We start from the raw sequence: 17,770 nt of genomic DNA on the forward strand, positions 1-17,770 counted from the left end.
ATTTATTCCACCTGTCCTTCGTCCAGTCACTGAGCCTCCTTATTCAGTTAATAGTGTCTTGATATCACCATCTTCTGTATTTTTTTTAATAAACTGTCTCATATTATTTAAAGGTGTAAAAAATCTCAATGATGCAGCTTGCAGAAGAGTCTCTGCAGAAAAAAAAAAAACATGGACTTTTAAATAAAGATACCGATTTGTTTAAATAACCTTGTCACGTAAGCAGTGCTGTGCTTACCTGTGATTTTCAGCTGTTTGTATTACACAGTTTGATGATCACAAAATGGGTGAATAAAACAGATCCTGGTGCACATAGCCACTGAGTTTCAGGAGCATTTTGAGATGGTCCCTAATTTATTTGTCATTGTCCACAGCCTAATAAGATTATGCTTCCTTTACATCTCTCATTTTATCACTGCTTATAATAAAGGAATGCATTAATTTAATCTAGAAATACAGATATGATGGTTTTATCCTGTGGCTATGAATGATGCTTTAAAAGGAAGAATCAAAATGATAAACTGGTGCAGTAATTTACCATAATTATGGCAATGAAATATTGCTTTGAATTAGTCACGGCAATAATATATAGATCAGGAACTTTCAGTGAAATTCAGTAAGTGGAAGAGAATAAAGGGAGAGAGGAAACATGATATGAGGACGTGCAAGTTTTCTGGCCACAAATCTAGACAGTTGGGAGAAATAAATGTAAGCTGGAGGACTCTGTCCTGGGAGGAGATGTCCTTGTTTTCTCTGGAAAGCCCGCCAAGTTTAGGAGACTTGCCATCATTTAATTAAAGACTGCAGCTGGTGTGAAAGCAAAGGAAAAAAAGAAATTAGGGCAGCACAAAAACTAATGAAAGTCTAGGATCTCATTTTCAACTTTTCTCTCTATTGTGAAAGAAATATGACTTGTCAGATGTGCCCCTCTTCACCATGCCAAAGCCTCGGGGAAGAAACGTTCTGGACTGGGAAGAGGAAAGACCTGTAGTCAGGTCTCTTGACTTGACTGCCACTGACGTTTTCGGTGAAAATTTTTTTTAAAAAAGTTTTTTTTATTGATTATATATATTTGTGGGATACAGAATCAAATATCAACACCTGTGTACAGTATGTGGTGATCAAATTAGGATAATTAGCATACTCATGTTTACAAAACATAATCAATCTTTGTGACCCTTAACTTGTTTCTAATAAACCAATTTTCAAAAGAGGGCAGCACAAAGTGAACAGCTTCGAGTTTGACTACATGAAAATCCACTGAAACTCTGAGGCAATAGGCCATAGGGAAAGAACCTACCTTTGCAATCGGGTTGGATCCCAACTAGGGCTTTGTCACCTGTGTTATTCAGGATCTCCAGGGAAACAGAACAAATAGGATACATCCTATTGTGGGGACTGCCAAGTCCAAAATCCAGAGGGCAAGCCAGCAGGCTGGAAATTCAGGGAAGAGTAGCTGTTGCAGTCCTCAGTGCAAATTTCACAGGGCAGGCCAGGCAGGCTGCAAACTCAGGCAGGGTTTTTATGTTGTAGTCTTGAGGCTGAATTCCTTCTGCTTCAGGAAATCTCAGTGTTTGTTCTTAAGGCCTTCACATGATTAGATGAGTCCCACTCACATTACAGAGGATAATCTGCTTTACTCAAAGTCTACTGATTTAAATGTTAATCACAACTGAAAAAATACCTTCACAGGAATATCTAGTCGGGTGATTAACCAAATACCCTGCCAACAACCTACAACCTAGCCAAGTCGACACATAAAATGAACTATCATATTACCTACTATTAAAAGTAATATAATAGTTAATGTTTGTTTATATGACACTTTATATTTGCCAGTCACAAATAACTCGTTGAATTCTCACAACAATCCCATGAGGTGGGTAATATTATTCTCATTTTGTGGATGAGAAAATTAAGATATGGGAAGGTTAAGTAACTCCCAAGTTCACAGATGATAAGATACAGATCTGAGATTTAATCAGGTGGCCTAACTCCAGAGTTTGGGTTCATAAGTACCACAATATGATGAATTTAGGCAATTAACTTCTCTGGGCCTTTGCTACTTTATGGGAAAACATATATAACAGCAAATAATGTGTGGTGTGTTTGAGGGAAGATTAAATTAGAAAATGCATATAAAGATCCTAGCATACTACCTAATGGATAGTAGGTGCTCAATAAAATTTAAGTTCTGTTTTCTTACCTTAAAAATTGCTTGCATTTCTATTGTGTTTCATCTCAGAAGGCCCTTGACTCTAGAAAGCCTCATTAAAACTTTGAGGTCTTAATGATACTAAATATGATTATTTTTGTAATTATTTGCTTAATATTAATTTCTCTTAATAATCTTTAAGATTCATTTCACTAACCTCAACCTTTGGCATGTAGTAAGGTCTTCAACTCAATAAAAGAATCAGTGAAAAGATTTATAAATTAGTGATTTTTATTCTCAGTTGACAGGTGAGAAACTGAGACATGGAATGATTAAATGACTTCCCCTGGGTGTATTAAATTTATGGGCAAGTGTGGATGAATATTTCCTGGTCTCCAGAATACATTTTATTTGTTTTTGTCCATCCAAAAATCAGTGCTGGATACCAGTGGAGGCATATATAATCTTAAGGTTCTGACCCTTTCCCCAACCAGTTGGAGTGTGAGAAACTTTAAATAAAATTGTTTGTGTTGAGTAACGTGGGTTCTATGGATGGGGGCTAATCAGTTTCTGAAAGCTGTTGACCCCAAGAGCCTTCATTTGGAGTAGGTTTCTTCTGATCAGGCCGATGAATAGGTTTGGAGATCAGTAATTAAAGGTCAGTGATTCATGCAAAGTGATTCTACATTCAGACACACATAACCTGCACTCCAAAAAGAAAAAGAAAAAATAAAACCCACACCTTTCTCCAACTTCCATTCCTCTCACTCTCTAGCTTTCCTGGAAACTGATGAGAAGTACCTCTGTAATTTAAGCCTAATGACAATTAAAGTGTAAAGCCATTACCCACTTTTATTGAATTGTCTTCTGTTTTATGGACTAATTGAAGGAATGACACATTGCTACAGGAATCTGTGTGCTCATCCCCAGCCAGCTCTGTCTCCTCCTGCCTTGGATTTGCTGTCTTGGCTATAGGAGACCAATCTTGCACTTAGAGATAATATACATGGGGCCAGGTCTGGCTTGGCCACTTACACACTGAGTGATATTGAACAAATGGTCAAACCTCATTTTCCTCACATGTAAGAACTGGGTAATAATTTCTACCCTGACACCTTCTTAGATAAGTGAAATTTCAATGAGGTGATTTATGTGAAAGCTATTTGAATAAGACAAACATATAAATAAAAAACCAAGTGTATATGCATTAGCTATTATCATTATTATTATTACTATGGATTTTTTTTCAAAGGAAAATACATCCTAATAGGTGTTGAGTTTCCTTTACACTTTAAATTCAAAGTCTGAATTTCAAGTACAAGTAAATATACAAGTAACTCACAATCTTCCTGGAATAACCTTCCTCTGGTCATCCTGACTTCTCTCTGAATGCCAAAGTTCTAAGAACAGTTGCCTCTTAACTCCACGTTTTGGTTCCTGTGCTTTATGCCTTCATTCCCATTTCCACTGTCACCACCTAATATCAAAACCTAGTAGTTTTCTAAGAGGTCGTTCTGTTTCCTTTTTCTCTTAGACTCATCTCCGTAATGGCTTTCTCCTGCCTAGAGAATATTCCAAATACCTTAGATCTATACAATTTGGACCTATCAAGATATTACTGCTTTATATTTCCAGATTCTATAATGAAATCTTTTGCCCCAGAATATTTGATAGCTTCACTATTTTAAAAAAATAACCTGTTCTGTTTTCACCTATGTACCCTTGCTTATATTAATTCTATCCAATGCCCTACTTTGCCATCATTCTCCACTTGAAATCTTTTACTTAGAACCTTTCTACATCAGCCACTGCAGAGTGACTTTTTGCTGACTGAATGTATTAACTATATGTAATCATATTTATAAATGTGTTTTGAAAATCAAGGGTCATGTTTCATGCATCGTTATATTCACTATATAAAGTGGATATTAAAAAGTGACTGGCATATACTACGTATCTAATTAATAGCTACCGATGGCATGAATTTTCTTTATCTGATCTAGAATCTCTTCATCTTGGAAAAGAAAGCTATGAAAATAATTTGCTTTAACACAGAAAATGCAGCCCAGCAGATGTATGTTCATTTCTTATTATGGTATATGTACTATCAAATTCACCCTTTTTAAGAGTACAACTTGAAGTGTTTGGACAAATGTATACAATTGTGTAATACTCACCGCAATTGAAACAATAGAACGTTTCTATTTTTCCCCCATCAGTATCTACCTTTGGAAATTACTAATTTTTTTTTCTAAGTAGTATTCCATTGTATGGGCATTCTGAAATTTGTTTGTGTATTCACCAGTTAATAGACAGCTGAGTTCCATTTACTTCTTGGCTGTCATGAATAAGGATGCTATGAATATTCATACAGAGGTCTTTGTGTGAAAATATGTTTTCATTAGTTTTGGGTAAATACCCACGAATATAATTACTAAGTCATATGGTAAGTATATGTTTAACTTTATAAGACATTACACTTATGAATGCAAAATGGGACAGCCATTTTTGCAGGAACTCTGGCAATGTATGAGAGTTACAGTTGCTCCACAGCTTTGCCAACACTTGGTATGGTCAATCTTTTTAATCTTAGCCATTCCAGAGGGCATGAAGTTGAATCTCATTGTAACTTTAATTTGCATTGTTCTGACAATTAAGATGTTTAACCTCTTTTTATCTGCTCATTTACCCTCTGTATATCTTATTTAATGAAGCTTCTATTAACATTATTTTCTCATTTTTTATTTGATTATTTGTCTTATTGTTATTAATTTTAAAAGTTCTTCATGTACTTTTTTTTTTCTAGTACTTAAAAAATATTTTTTCTATTTGTGATGAGAAGTATGTGACTTCTCATCTGTGGCTTGCCATTTCATTTTCTTATAACATTGTCTTTTGGACAGCAGAATTTAATTTTTAGTTCAATTTATCATTTTTTCCTTAATGATTGAGCTGTATCCTATCTAAGAAGTTATTGTGAAAGCCAAAGTCACAAAGTTTTTATTCTACATTTTCTTCTAGACCTTTTATAGTTTTAGCTGTTATATTGAGGTCAGTGATCCATTTGGAGTTAATTTCTGTATATTATGCTATGTAAGAGCCAAGGTTTATTTGTCTGTTTGCATATATTCCAGTACAATTTGTTGTAAACATTATTCTTTACCATTGGATTATCTTGGTTTCTTTTTAAAAATCTAATTGACCATAAATATGTGTGTGTTTATTTAGGTACTCTTTATTCTATTTCATTTATTTGTCTACTCTTAACTCTAATGCCTCACTGTCTTGGTTACTGTAAATATATATTAAGTTTTGAAGGAAGGTACTCAAATCCTGCAAATTTGTTTTTTCTTTTTCCAAAGAAAAAGAGATTCTTTCCTTAAATACACAATATACACAATTTAGAAGCGGCTCATAGATTTTTGCTTTACAAAGTCCACTAGGGTTTTCATTGGGATTGGTTTTAATCTATGAATCAATTTTGGTATAATTGACATATAACAACATTGAGTCTTTTGAGTCATTCACTTAGGTTTTCTTTAATTTATCTCAGATATGTTTTGCAGTTTCCATTGCACAGATTTAGCAAATTTTTTGTTAAATTCATCCCTATGTATTTCTTGGTTTGTAGTGATTTTTGTGTCATTTTAAAAATTTTAATTTTCTTTAATTAATTACTAATATATTAAAATGCAATTAATTTTTTGTAATGCCTTGCATCCTTTGATTTTTCTTAACTCATTTATTAATTCTAGCATCTTTTAAATAGATTCCTTGAGAATTTCAAGGAATGTAAAGTTTATGTAAAGACAGCTTTACTATTTCCTTTTGAATCTATATGTTTTTACTTTGTCTTACCTGATTGTGATGGCTTTGACTTCCAGTACACTATTGAATAGAATGGTGAATGTGGATGTGTTTGCCTTGTTTGCAATCTTAAGGGGAAAGCACATATAATATTACCTGTAGGTTTTTTGTAGATGTTCTCTATTAAGTGTTAACTTCTATTCCCATCTTGCTGAAATATTTTTATACTATTCATAAATATTATTTTTTTCAGATACCTTTCCTGCATTTATTGAAATGATCATATATATTTTTTTATTTTAGGTTGTGTATAGAGAAAAATACATTGTTTGATTTTAAATGTTTAAACAATCATATTTCTGCAATAAACCCCACTCAGTCATAATGCACAGTATTATTATTTTTATATATTGTCAAATTCAACTTGCTAAAAGTTTTTCATAAATGTTTCCAACTATGTTCATGAGGTATATTAGTCTGTAGTTTTTTTGTGTGCACGTGTGTGATATTTTCATTTGGTTTTGGCTATAAGGGTACTGCTGACCCCATAAAATGAGTTGGGTTGCTTTTCCTTCATTTTCAATTTTGTGGAAGGGCTTGAGTATAATTAGTGTTGTTTATTCCTTAAATGTTCATTCCTTCTCCAGGGAAACCATTTGGGCTTGAATTTTCATTAGGGTAAGATTTTTCACAATAAATATTATTTCTTTAATAGATATAAGAAGATTTATGTTATTTATTTATTTTCAAGTTAGCTTTTTTATTTTGTATCTTTAAAGCAATTCATCTATTTTTCTAAACTATTGAATATATTGGCATACAGATGGTAATTTTCATTTTTAGAATTTAAATTTAACTCTTAAAAAAATATAGTTTTCATTTTTCTGACAAATTTGTCCTTGTATTTATTCATGCTGTTTACCTCTTCCATTAGATCCTTTAATCATATTTATCATAATTTTAATCTTAGCAATTTTTAAGTTCCTTTCTACTAGTTTCAACTGTTCAACTATTCCTGGGTCTGGTTCCCTGTCAATTGTTTATCTCTTGGCGATGGGACATTTTTTCTTGGTGTATGTGTGTGTGTGTGCACGTGTGTGTGTTTTAGCATTTTGTTAAGGGTAAGAAATTGTTTTTAAAACAACAGCAAAATCAGAAATAATTTTGTTTACATTCACAAAGGAGAATGCTTTTTTTTTTTTTTTTTTTTTCTTCCCAGGCTGTTAGTATGGGGTTGAGTTAACCCAGTAAGCAGTTGAATTATGTTTGGGGTTTGCTGTTGCAATAATTACCCCTAATGCACCATAGGTTTCCAGTCCCTCCAGTTGTGGACTGACACTGCCTAACTCTTAGTTTAAGGCCTAAAGTGCTAGGAGACTTTTTCTCAGTTTTCCTGCTCTACTCTCAGCTTTCAGTAGAACCTGTGGTGAGTCTCCTTCTCTGAGCTCTTGCTGATCCCCCAGTAGCAAACTGCTGTTAATCATTACTCAGTGAAAAGCTTCTAATGGGGACATGGAGTTATCCTGTTTCTCTCCTTAGTCCTTCAGATTCTGTCTTAGGCAGGCCCTGTGTGTCTAAATTTGTCAATGCTATTGCCCCTTCCCCAGTGGCAGGAAAGGTCTGATTTTAGGGTTTAAAGCACTACCAGGGTTCTTTATCTTCTTCTTTATGTCAGGTAAGCTCTGCCATGTATTTATTGTTGGAGGGGTAGGTGGACAAGACAAGATTCTTGGCCTTCCCCGATAGTAGCAGACCTCTGCTTTGTCTCAGGGAAGGATCTTGGGCATGAGCGAGTTTTTTGACTTTCTCTAGCATCTGAGAATTTTTGCCTTGTGTGTATGTAGGGTATTGGGGGTGTGGGGAAGGTGAATTTTCTATTCCTTTTCTAATCGTGGTCAACTTTTCTCAGACTGAGGACAGAAGGATTTCCTACCCTGCCCCCATCCATGAATGGCTTTTTCCTTGTGTCAAAGTAGACTTAAGTCCAGAGCATGGGCAGGTCTCTTCTCCTCTCCCATAAACCACTGGATTTTGCTTCCTGTCTGAGAAGACCAGGGTATCTGCCCCAGAGGAAGCCCATCATCACATTGTACTTACATAAGTCCCAGGGTATAATGGGCTTCTCCAGATACTTCTGCTATACCCACAAACCTTGTAAGGTCCTACATAATTATCCTACTAAGGAGGCTCTCTCAGGTCTCCTACCATGTCCCCAATCTTTCACATGAACATATGGTGGAGGTCCATGAAAGGAACTGGTGAGTGGGTATGGACTCTCCTTGGATGTAAGGCTTCACGATTCTAAACTGTCATATTAACCTATGGTAGTTGTATTAGTTTCCTATTGCTGCTGCAACAAATTACCATAACACGGTGATTTAAGACAACATAAAATTAAAATCTTACAGTTCTGAAGATTTGAAGTCTGAAATGGGTCTTACTCTCCTAAAATCAAAGTGTCATCAGGGTTGCATTCTTCCAGAGTCTCTGGGGGAGAATTCATTTTCTTGCCCTTTCTAGCTTGTAGAGTCTACCCAGATTCCTCAGCTCATGTCCCCTTCTCCATCTTCAAGTCCAGGAGTGTAGCATCTTCAAATCGTTCTCTGATTCTTCTGCGTCTGTCTTCTAATTATACCACTTGTGGCTCCACCGGGCCCACCAGATGATCCAGGATAATCTCCTTATCTCAAAGTCAGCTGTTTAGCTGTTTAATTCCATCTACAACCATAATTTTCCTTTGCCACGGAACCTAACATATTCACAAATTCCAGGGATCAGAACATGGATAAATTCAGGAAAGGAAGTTAGAGTATTATCCTGCAAACCACACTAGGTCTTTCAGATAATAAACTCACAGTTATTTTTCTTTTTACTTGTTCTTATGGCTACCACATCTTCTTCTTTGCTCTGCCAAAGGTGAAATAGTTTATGTGTCCCTTATCTCATTGTAAGGGCTTGTCATCCTTTGGAATTCAGCTCTCTAATGGGCTCAAAAGTTATTTTTGCACATATGTACTTTTTTTCTTAGCATTAGGTGAGAGCATTGTTTTCTGAAGCTTTCATACCCTGGTGTAGATTGGATGTCCCACCATGCCACCCCCACCTCATTGAAGCTTAAATCCCCACTGTAACTACTGAGAGTGGGAAATTCTATTACGGTAGTTGAAAGATGGGGCTTTGAAGAGGTGATTAGGTTGTAGCACCATGTTGTAGTGAATGACTTAATAATGGTGGTCAGGGTCATGGTTCTGAGGGCTTTAAAAGAGAGTGCATGAGGAACATTGCTCTCTCTGCTCCACCATTTTCTGCGATTTGAAACCACTGGGTCACTGTCGCCACCACCAAGGCCTTCGCCAAATATGTTGCCTGGACTTTGGATTTCCCAATATCTGAAACTGTAAGCAATAACTTTCATTTTCTTTATAAAATACCCAGTTCCATGTATTTTGTTATAAGCAACAGAAACGGACTAATACATACCTAAGCAGATGCAGAACTCCTCACAAAGCCTTTCCTATTAAAAAATACATTCAAGTTGTAAGGCACTAAATTCTGAAGTTTCCTGTTACATGGACTCATAGCGAATGATAGGATTTGAGGGTAATTGGTTAAAAATAAAAAAAAAAAAAAAAAAGACAAGATTTTGTGTACATACAAATTCACAACAAATTCCTCCAGCACAGAGTGAGCTCTCTTTCAGGGATCTTTCTCTCTTTACACACTTCAGTCTAATTAAATCAGTTCAAGTATGGAGACACTTACATTAAATGCAGACTTACAAAAGTTAGTAATACTAAAAATTTTCATTCCAAACAATTTGCAAATACAGTTTTTAATTCCTTTTTCTTTTGGGGGGAGGCAGTATGCAACTTTTATTTTTATCTTTTATTTATTTATTTATTTTTCAGGATAATTAATATATTTCAATATTGCACAATGTAATCATTTTTTGTGACCCTTTACTTATTTCTTGTTATATCCCTTGTACTCCTTCTTTCCCACCTTTGGTAACCTCATTTCTGTTCTCTCCTTTTGAAAGTTCAACATATTATTGTGATTGCTGTGTCTTTCTTTCTTTTTTTACTTGTTTATTTTTTTAGCTACCACTTATGAGTGAGGACTTGCAGTATTTCTCTTTGTGTGCCTGGCTTATTTCACTTAGCGTAATTTTCTCTATGTTCATCTGTGTTTTTAATTCTTACTGCATAAAATTCTTTCAAATTTTTTTTCTCTCTTTAATTTGTTTCAAATGTTTCCCTACTTATTATGCCATTGGAGTTTATGACACAGCATTTAAAATGACATTTAAATTCATTTTATATCACCTCCGCTTCTTTTGTCAGAAATCTTTTAGTAAAGCTTCCTCGTTTCTGTTCTGTGTGACAGATCCTAATCAAATCGAGCTTGAATTTCTCCAAACATCTATCATCTTCTCTTCTGCTGGTTCCATTTATTCTTTTTCTTCAGCCATTTGTTAATGTTCACACCCCAGAGCCCTGTCCTACATCCCAAGTGCTCATTTTATATTTGCCTTTGAACATGCTGCCCTTGCTTCAAACTCGACATCCCTAGACTTAAATTAATTACCTTCCATATCTCAAGCTTTCTATTGAGTAGCTAATTTCTACTCATGTGTTATTGGCTGAACTGCATTCCTCAAAATCCATATGTTGAAATGGAACACAGAGGGAAGACCACGTGAAGGGACCCAGAAAAGAAGATGGCCATCTAGAAACCAGAGAAAGAGGCCTCAGAAGAAACCTACTCTGCAGACACTTTGATATAAGTCTTCTAGCCTCAAGAATTGTCAGAAAATAAATTTCTGTGGTTTAAGCTACCCAGTCTGTGGTACTTTGTCCTGGCAAATTAATACATCTTCCTTTAAAACTAGGCTCAGGTGTAGCTCCTCTCAGAAGCTTTCACCGACCTTCTCAGTGTGAGTCATGTGTCTCTTTTTTTCTATGTATCTGTAAGAGTTGTGATAAATGAATATGATCATTTCTCAAATTTTATTGGAATAGTGTGCTTCTTTGTTCCATAAACTCTGTCTTTGAACTTCCAGCACTTAGCAAATTTCTTGCCATATAGGAAGAAGTAAAATACAACTATTGGATTAATGAACATTCTGTCTTCTACTCTTTGAAAATATGGTCAAAATCTTACTCACCTTTTTATTTGGGAGCGAAGGGTTGGCCTTTAAGTGGTACCAAGAATTAAATTAGCCATACCCCTCAATTCATGGCATATTATCATTGTCTATGCACAGACTTTCTTATTTAATTATTTGTTTCCATTTAGTTATTCCTTATTTAATTATTTGTTTTCCACTTTCCCTTTCTAAACAACTCTAACATACTTAACGTGTATTTTCATCTGGGTTTATTCTTGCAAAATGTATACTTTAAAAAACTATATGTACTTTTAACTTACATAAATGTGTTATTATATTAAAAATTACAAATGTATCCTCCTTTTTTACTCTAGCTCTCTTTTTAAGGTCCTTTCACGTTGTTATCTGTACATTTAGCCCCATGCTTCTAACTGCTACATATTATATTTTGTAAGCATATGCATGTGTATTTGTTCTCAGCACCTAGCACAGTTCCTGATGCAATGTAAGGTATTTAAATCTTGAAAAATGTGAAAAGGTATCATATTCACTCAATATCACTGGCGATGTGTTCCTTGCAGTTTCTATATTTTAAATATCCCTCATATCTATTCCTTTTTTACTGTCCTATTGCCGCTATCTTAGAGCAGACCTTCACAGTCTTAAATATGGCCTGTTAGAATACTTCATAAACTCCTCCCTTTTTCACCCTAACTATCCATCACATTTCATTTTATGAAAATTCCACAGTCATCATTTCTCTCCCTCCCCTGGAAACTTTTGTGAAACCACACTGTCCTTAGACAGTATCTTTGAGACTAATTTTAAGGTCCTTCATGACTGACCTTAGCTTATTATCCATGTCACCCTGTACTTCTCCCCAAACAAGCTCCTCCTATCAACCTTGAATGCCCCCGTGCTTCCTGACACTGCTAGCTCATCAAACTCTTTCCCTGATTCAACTTCTCTCCCTGTCCCTGCTCTACTTACCCAAACCCCAGTAGTCTTTAGGAAAACAGCTCATGTAAAATCTCTCTGTGAAGCTTTTTCTGTTGCTGTGTACTTTCTTTCACTGACCTCCAAGAATGCAGAGGAGGTAGCAGTGTGTAAGAGAAGCAACACTGCCGGGTCCGCTGCTGGCCGACCCGAACAGCCCTAGCCTCGCTCCTTTTGGTGGGTGAGCGAATGGCCCGGATTTTTCTTTCCCTCCAGTCCCCTTTGGAAGGAGACGGGGGAAGAGAGCCGTGAAGAGAGGTGAGCACATCCCGGCCCCAACCAGCCGGGTTAAAAGGACACTCAGACGACGGCAGCGGGGGTTCTGTTGAGCAGTTCCGTTTATTATCACACAAGCACTTGCTTTTATAGGCAGATGGGGAGGGGAGGTTTTAACATAATCCTATCAGCTTACAGGTTACAAGAGCATGCATCCTGTCTCAATGCCTAGCTATTGCAACCACGCGGTGTTCACGAGCACAGAAGCACGTATTTGGCCAATAAGGGCTAAGGCAAGGTTCCCGCAGACCCTCCCACCCTACTTCCTCCCAGTGCGGCGCCGTAGGCTGCCACGTTAATATGCCCTTGTGGGCCTGTAATGGCGCAGCGTGTAATGTCACTTAAGGTGGCATTAGTTTTTAAGGCCCGACACAATACGGCATTGTAGAAATAGCATTGCACTTGGATTCATACACATGTGGGTGAGCAATCCCAGTCTGGCACTTAATAATGGTGAGTCCTTGGGAAAATCACATAAATCCTTAAGCTTCCTTTTCCTTATCTGTAAAATAGGAATATATATGATGACTTCACATAGATTGTAGTGACTGAATGGCAGTTTCTATAAAACATCTGCCACATAATAGGCATACAATAAGTGGTAGCTCCTTTCATTATGAGAACTGCCTCTAGTGCTCACTTGGCATCTAACATATGCCACCTGTGTCACTATTTAACTGCTATATAGTTTTATATCTGTCTCTTCCAAAAATGGATTTCATGGACGTTCTGTGTAGTACACTTATTTTCTATGTCCCAGATGGTAATCCCACTATCTGTGTTTTCCCACTGATTGAAAAACTTAAGAAGATCATCCCTTGAAAAATCCATTTCAGTAGTGTCTTGTTATTTCAAGTACATAGAGTTAGCTATATATTACCAATATTAATAAAGGGTTGCTACATGGAAATCCTTCTGGATTAATTTGGCACATTCAGTACTACCCTGTTGCCTCAAAGTTATCATTTGAAACTTAAGAAGAGACTCAGACCATCTCTTGGGGTGATAATAGATTCTTAGGTTCCATCTCCTTAACCACAATGAGTTGGAATAATTCATAATTTGTGCATGTAATGAGCACATCAGTAGATTCGTAATCACCATGAAATCTGAGAGAAGCCCTTGATTTAGGAGAGAAAATATGTGTCCTGCAGTCACAGAGCTAAATGTTCAGCTTTGAGCACCATTGTTTACCTCTGTGAAGCTCAATTTATTTTTTCTTAAATATACATTGTTATAGTTCTTCTTCATAGAGCTTGTAGAGAAAGCTCTTAGCCCATTGTCTGGTATGTGATAGTTGCCTAAAAGCAGTAGTTATTATTATCCTTATTAGATTGGAGGATGCGATGATTGTGCTTTTAACATAACCCTCCTGTCCCACTGCTCCAAGGTAGATGACTCTTCCTACACTAGCTACATCCTTGTTACTCAAAGAATAGTCTTTGGACCAGCAGCTTGAGTAGCCCCTGAGAGCTTATTAGAAATGCAGAGTCTCAGGCTCCATGGCTAAACAACCAAGTCTAAATCTGCATTTTGACAAGAAACCTTAGATTATAGGAAAGCACGTTAATGTTTGGAAAGCACTGGTCTAGATCAGATTAAGTCAGTAGGTCTAGGGAAGGACATAGAACTCTGCATTTCTGACAAGCTCCCAGATAGTACCTGTGATGTTACCCCACAGACTGCACTTTGAGTAGCCAGTTTAGATCACTGGTCCCAAAACTTGGCTACACATTGGAATAAATTGGGTGGGGGCTTTAGAAAATATGGATGACTGGTTTCCATTCTCAGGGATTTCATTGGAATGGGGTTCAGCCTCAGCATTAGAAATTTTAAACTCAGTAGTTAATTCTAATACACAAAAAGTTTGAGAACCACTGCTGTACATAAATTTGGTCAGTTTAATTTTTTATACATACATCAAAAGTAGCATTTTGATCAAGATAAAGTATGAGTCATAATTTAAAGAAACAAATCATGGAGATTTTACTAGAGATATTTTGACAGGAAAAAAAATACCATAAACATATGTATATACAAACTTACAGGTATATAGATCAGTTTAAATCTTTTTAACTCCTGACTTGGTCTTGCACAACAATAACAAAACAAAGTTGAAAGCCTGTGAAAAATAGTATCCCAGGATAGGGCCAGAATGAAGTTGAAATAGTTTAGAAGGAAGCTTCACTGAGCATTTGAAATATTAGGGAATCTGCACACTGTGTTTCTGCATCACCAGAGTTTTGTCAGTACATCAGAATTAAGGTTGAGCCAGATAGACTGTTAACAAAGTCAAATTTGATTGTTGCAATATGTTCTAAATCATGGCTGCCAGGGGTGGATCTTGCTGACTTTTGCATCTTCCTCCTCAAATCTCAAAAGAATGATAGTTGGGCATATTCTTTTCAAAATGTAAATGAGGAATTTATTTAGAAACAAATAGAAACTCTAGTGGGTGGACATGTGTGAAAATATTCCACCTGCTGGTAAGATCCATGAAAAATCTCATCATGAGTTTCATCATTAAAAATGATTATAGCATCTCATCATATTGGATAATTTTTTTCAGTTTTAAACAAAAGCAATATATTTTCAATAAAATTTATTAGATGATACATCTTGGCTCTAAAAAGCTCAGTGGTTGACAATACTACAGATACATTCCTCACTTGAAGGAAACTCCAAGTTTAAAAATAAGTCCCCCAATTTTCCCTATCTACTCTAACTAGTAATATAACAGAACATAACTTTGAATATGTCTAGTATGTCGTCATTTTTTAAAAACTGAATTGATCCTCAACTCTGTAGCAAAAACAATTACAAAGTAAGTGCTATCTATTCATACAAAAGAATTTATTGAATACCAACTGTGTGCTAGGTATTTTTAAAAGACCTGGAAATAAACTTCTTTTTTACACATTAAACTTTCTTCTTTCAAAATAATTCCACAAGGCAAAGGCTGATGTTAATGATGAATATTTGTTGAGAGCTGAAATGTGCCAGGCACTGTGCTAGATCCTTTATGCCCACTGTCTCTTGAATTGTCATGGCAACCCTTCGTGGGTGGGACTAGGACAATGCAAGTTTTAAGAAGAGGCAACTGACAGGAAGATTAAGTAACTAGAGAAACAGTAGGCAGTGGGGCCAGTATTTGGAACCTGACAATCTGAATCCAGAACTCAATTTCTTAATTATGATGGAAGAAACAAATGTATCTTAACTGTGTTCAGCAAGTTATTTGGGAAGTACTCCTCATCCAAGACATACTATACTTATTGTAAGAGAAAAGTAATCTTTTTCACGTAGAAAAGTATTCTTTACTCAGCCTAGGAAATTTCCATGAATAAAATAACTCCATAGTGTCAATGCACTACAGCCAAAAACCACCCAGAGCACCCTGGTAGTTGAACAACTTTTGATTATTACTCATTGCAGCAAGGGAGAACAGACATCCTGAGGAACCATGGGTTGTCTCAGTAAGTTGGTACTTAAAAGAACCTATTAAAGGATTTGGACTTTGTTGGGTAATTTTGTAAGCAGTTTAAGGAAGCAAGAATTGACTTGGATGGAATGCTTTCAGGAAGTGGAGGCAATTCTATGATCTGCAATCTCAATAAATTTAATGTTTGGGGGACACAAATTAGAGAAAGGGTAAAAATTATAATTGGTTTAAGAAATAGCTGTCACTGACATAAGCTGAGAGAGGGAGATATTTGTGTTATGCACCGACCTTGTCTTTATGCTTGGACAAAATTATGAGGTGGTTGTGTTTGGTCTCACTTTATCTTTGTTTCAGAGTGACTTTGTCTGATGTTGTTGTTTTGTGGATTGTTTATGCCCCATGGGAGAATAACATGGTCTTGCTGTGGGCATCAGGCCAGCTTCTAAAATCACTAAGGCCCAGCTGTAAGTGTCGGACCAGGTTCTAGATGTCAGGAGCTGGTTTTGTTATCTTGATACTCTATTGAGAAAGGTAATACCTCTAGTCCCTAGTACTTGGAATCTTTAGGGTAGTAATGTGAAATAGAACACCTTGTGTGTCTAATTCCTTGCCTGGAGGAGAATAGAGAAGCACCAGAGGGGTGTGTGTGTGTGTGTGTGTGTGTGTGTGTGTGTGTGTGTGTGTGTGTAACTTATTTGTTTGCATAACCAAGAGAGAGAAAATGTTAAACTACAAATAAAGGAATAGACAAGAAAAGGCCAATTATGAGGGTACTTTGAAAAGTTTGGGGAAAAATAGAATTAAAAGATAATACAATCTTTCTGTGAACTTTTTGAGGTACTGTCGTATTTTAAGAATGGTTGAGAGTTGTAAAATATCATGTTTAAGAAATACTTCTTAGGTCAAGTGGAAAAAAACTGAAATCTTAAAGTAAGAAGAAAACTTTAAAAAAAGAGCTAAGAAATTTATCACTTGAATTTATTTATGTTTGATTCTTTGAACAGCACAGTTTCCATCCTTATGAGGGCTTGTTTATTCCTTTCTCAATGAACCATTCATCCAAGCAGTCAACAAGTTCTGTTAGACTCTATCTCCACTATAACTCTAAAAACAGGGTGGGGGACATGGGGTACAATCGCAACTTGTGGTAATGGGCATGCTTGCAGTATGGATCTTGCCTTCACATCTTGGGCACAAGGGGTGACAATCAGCTTTGTATCTCATGAATATTCATAACCAGTAAAAAAATAAAATAAAATATGTAATTGCAAAAAAATTCAAACATACAGAAGTATGCAAAAATAGTGTGACCAACACAAATGTCTGTTTATTTTTCTGTCTCTCATCTAAATGTCCAAGCCTTCAGGACATAAATGTGTCTACTGTTCTTCTCCCTTTTTAAAAGCTTTTTTTCCAAAAATTATTTATGAAAGTAAAACATGCAAATTGATTCAAGTAGTACCATAAAGCTTCAACAAAAGCACTCTCTTATTCTTTTCCCCTATTCCCACCTATCCCTGAATCTCATTCCTCAGAGTCAATATCTATCTAACTAGCTAATCTATCATCTATCTATTTATCTATCCATGGTCTGAGTTCCATGTTTCTAAGTCATATGCTCCTATTAGCAATTGTTTACGTGTACTTTTAAGCATTGCTTCTTTACTTCATAGTGTGATAAATAAGGATTTAGCATTCTTATACCCTGCCTCAGCCCTCCCCACACACCACTTCTTTCTTCTCTATTTATACAATATAATTGCAATCCAATTTTGGTAAAATTTACATTTGCTTGTTACATTGTATGACTACATAGGCGTTGTTCAGTAGTAGAGTACTATGATTACATTTTCTTACTGGTATTACTTTTTATATTGGAGTTAATAATTTTATATAAACATTTGCTTAGTTTTTAATATATCACCATTTCCCCCCCCATACAAAAGAAGTATAGAACCCTTTAAAATACCTTATTTCTACAGTA

The sequence above is a fragment of the Cynocephalus volans genome, chromosome 7 (genome assembly GCF_027409185.1).
Source record: "Cynocephalus volans isolate mCynVol1 chromosome 7, mCynVol1.pri, whole genome shotgun sequence".
Lineage (NCBI taxonomy): Eukaryota > Metazoa > Chordata > Mammalia > Dermoptera > Cynocephalidae > Cynocephalus > Cynocephalus volans.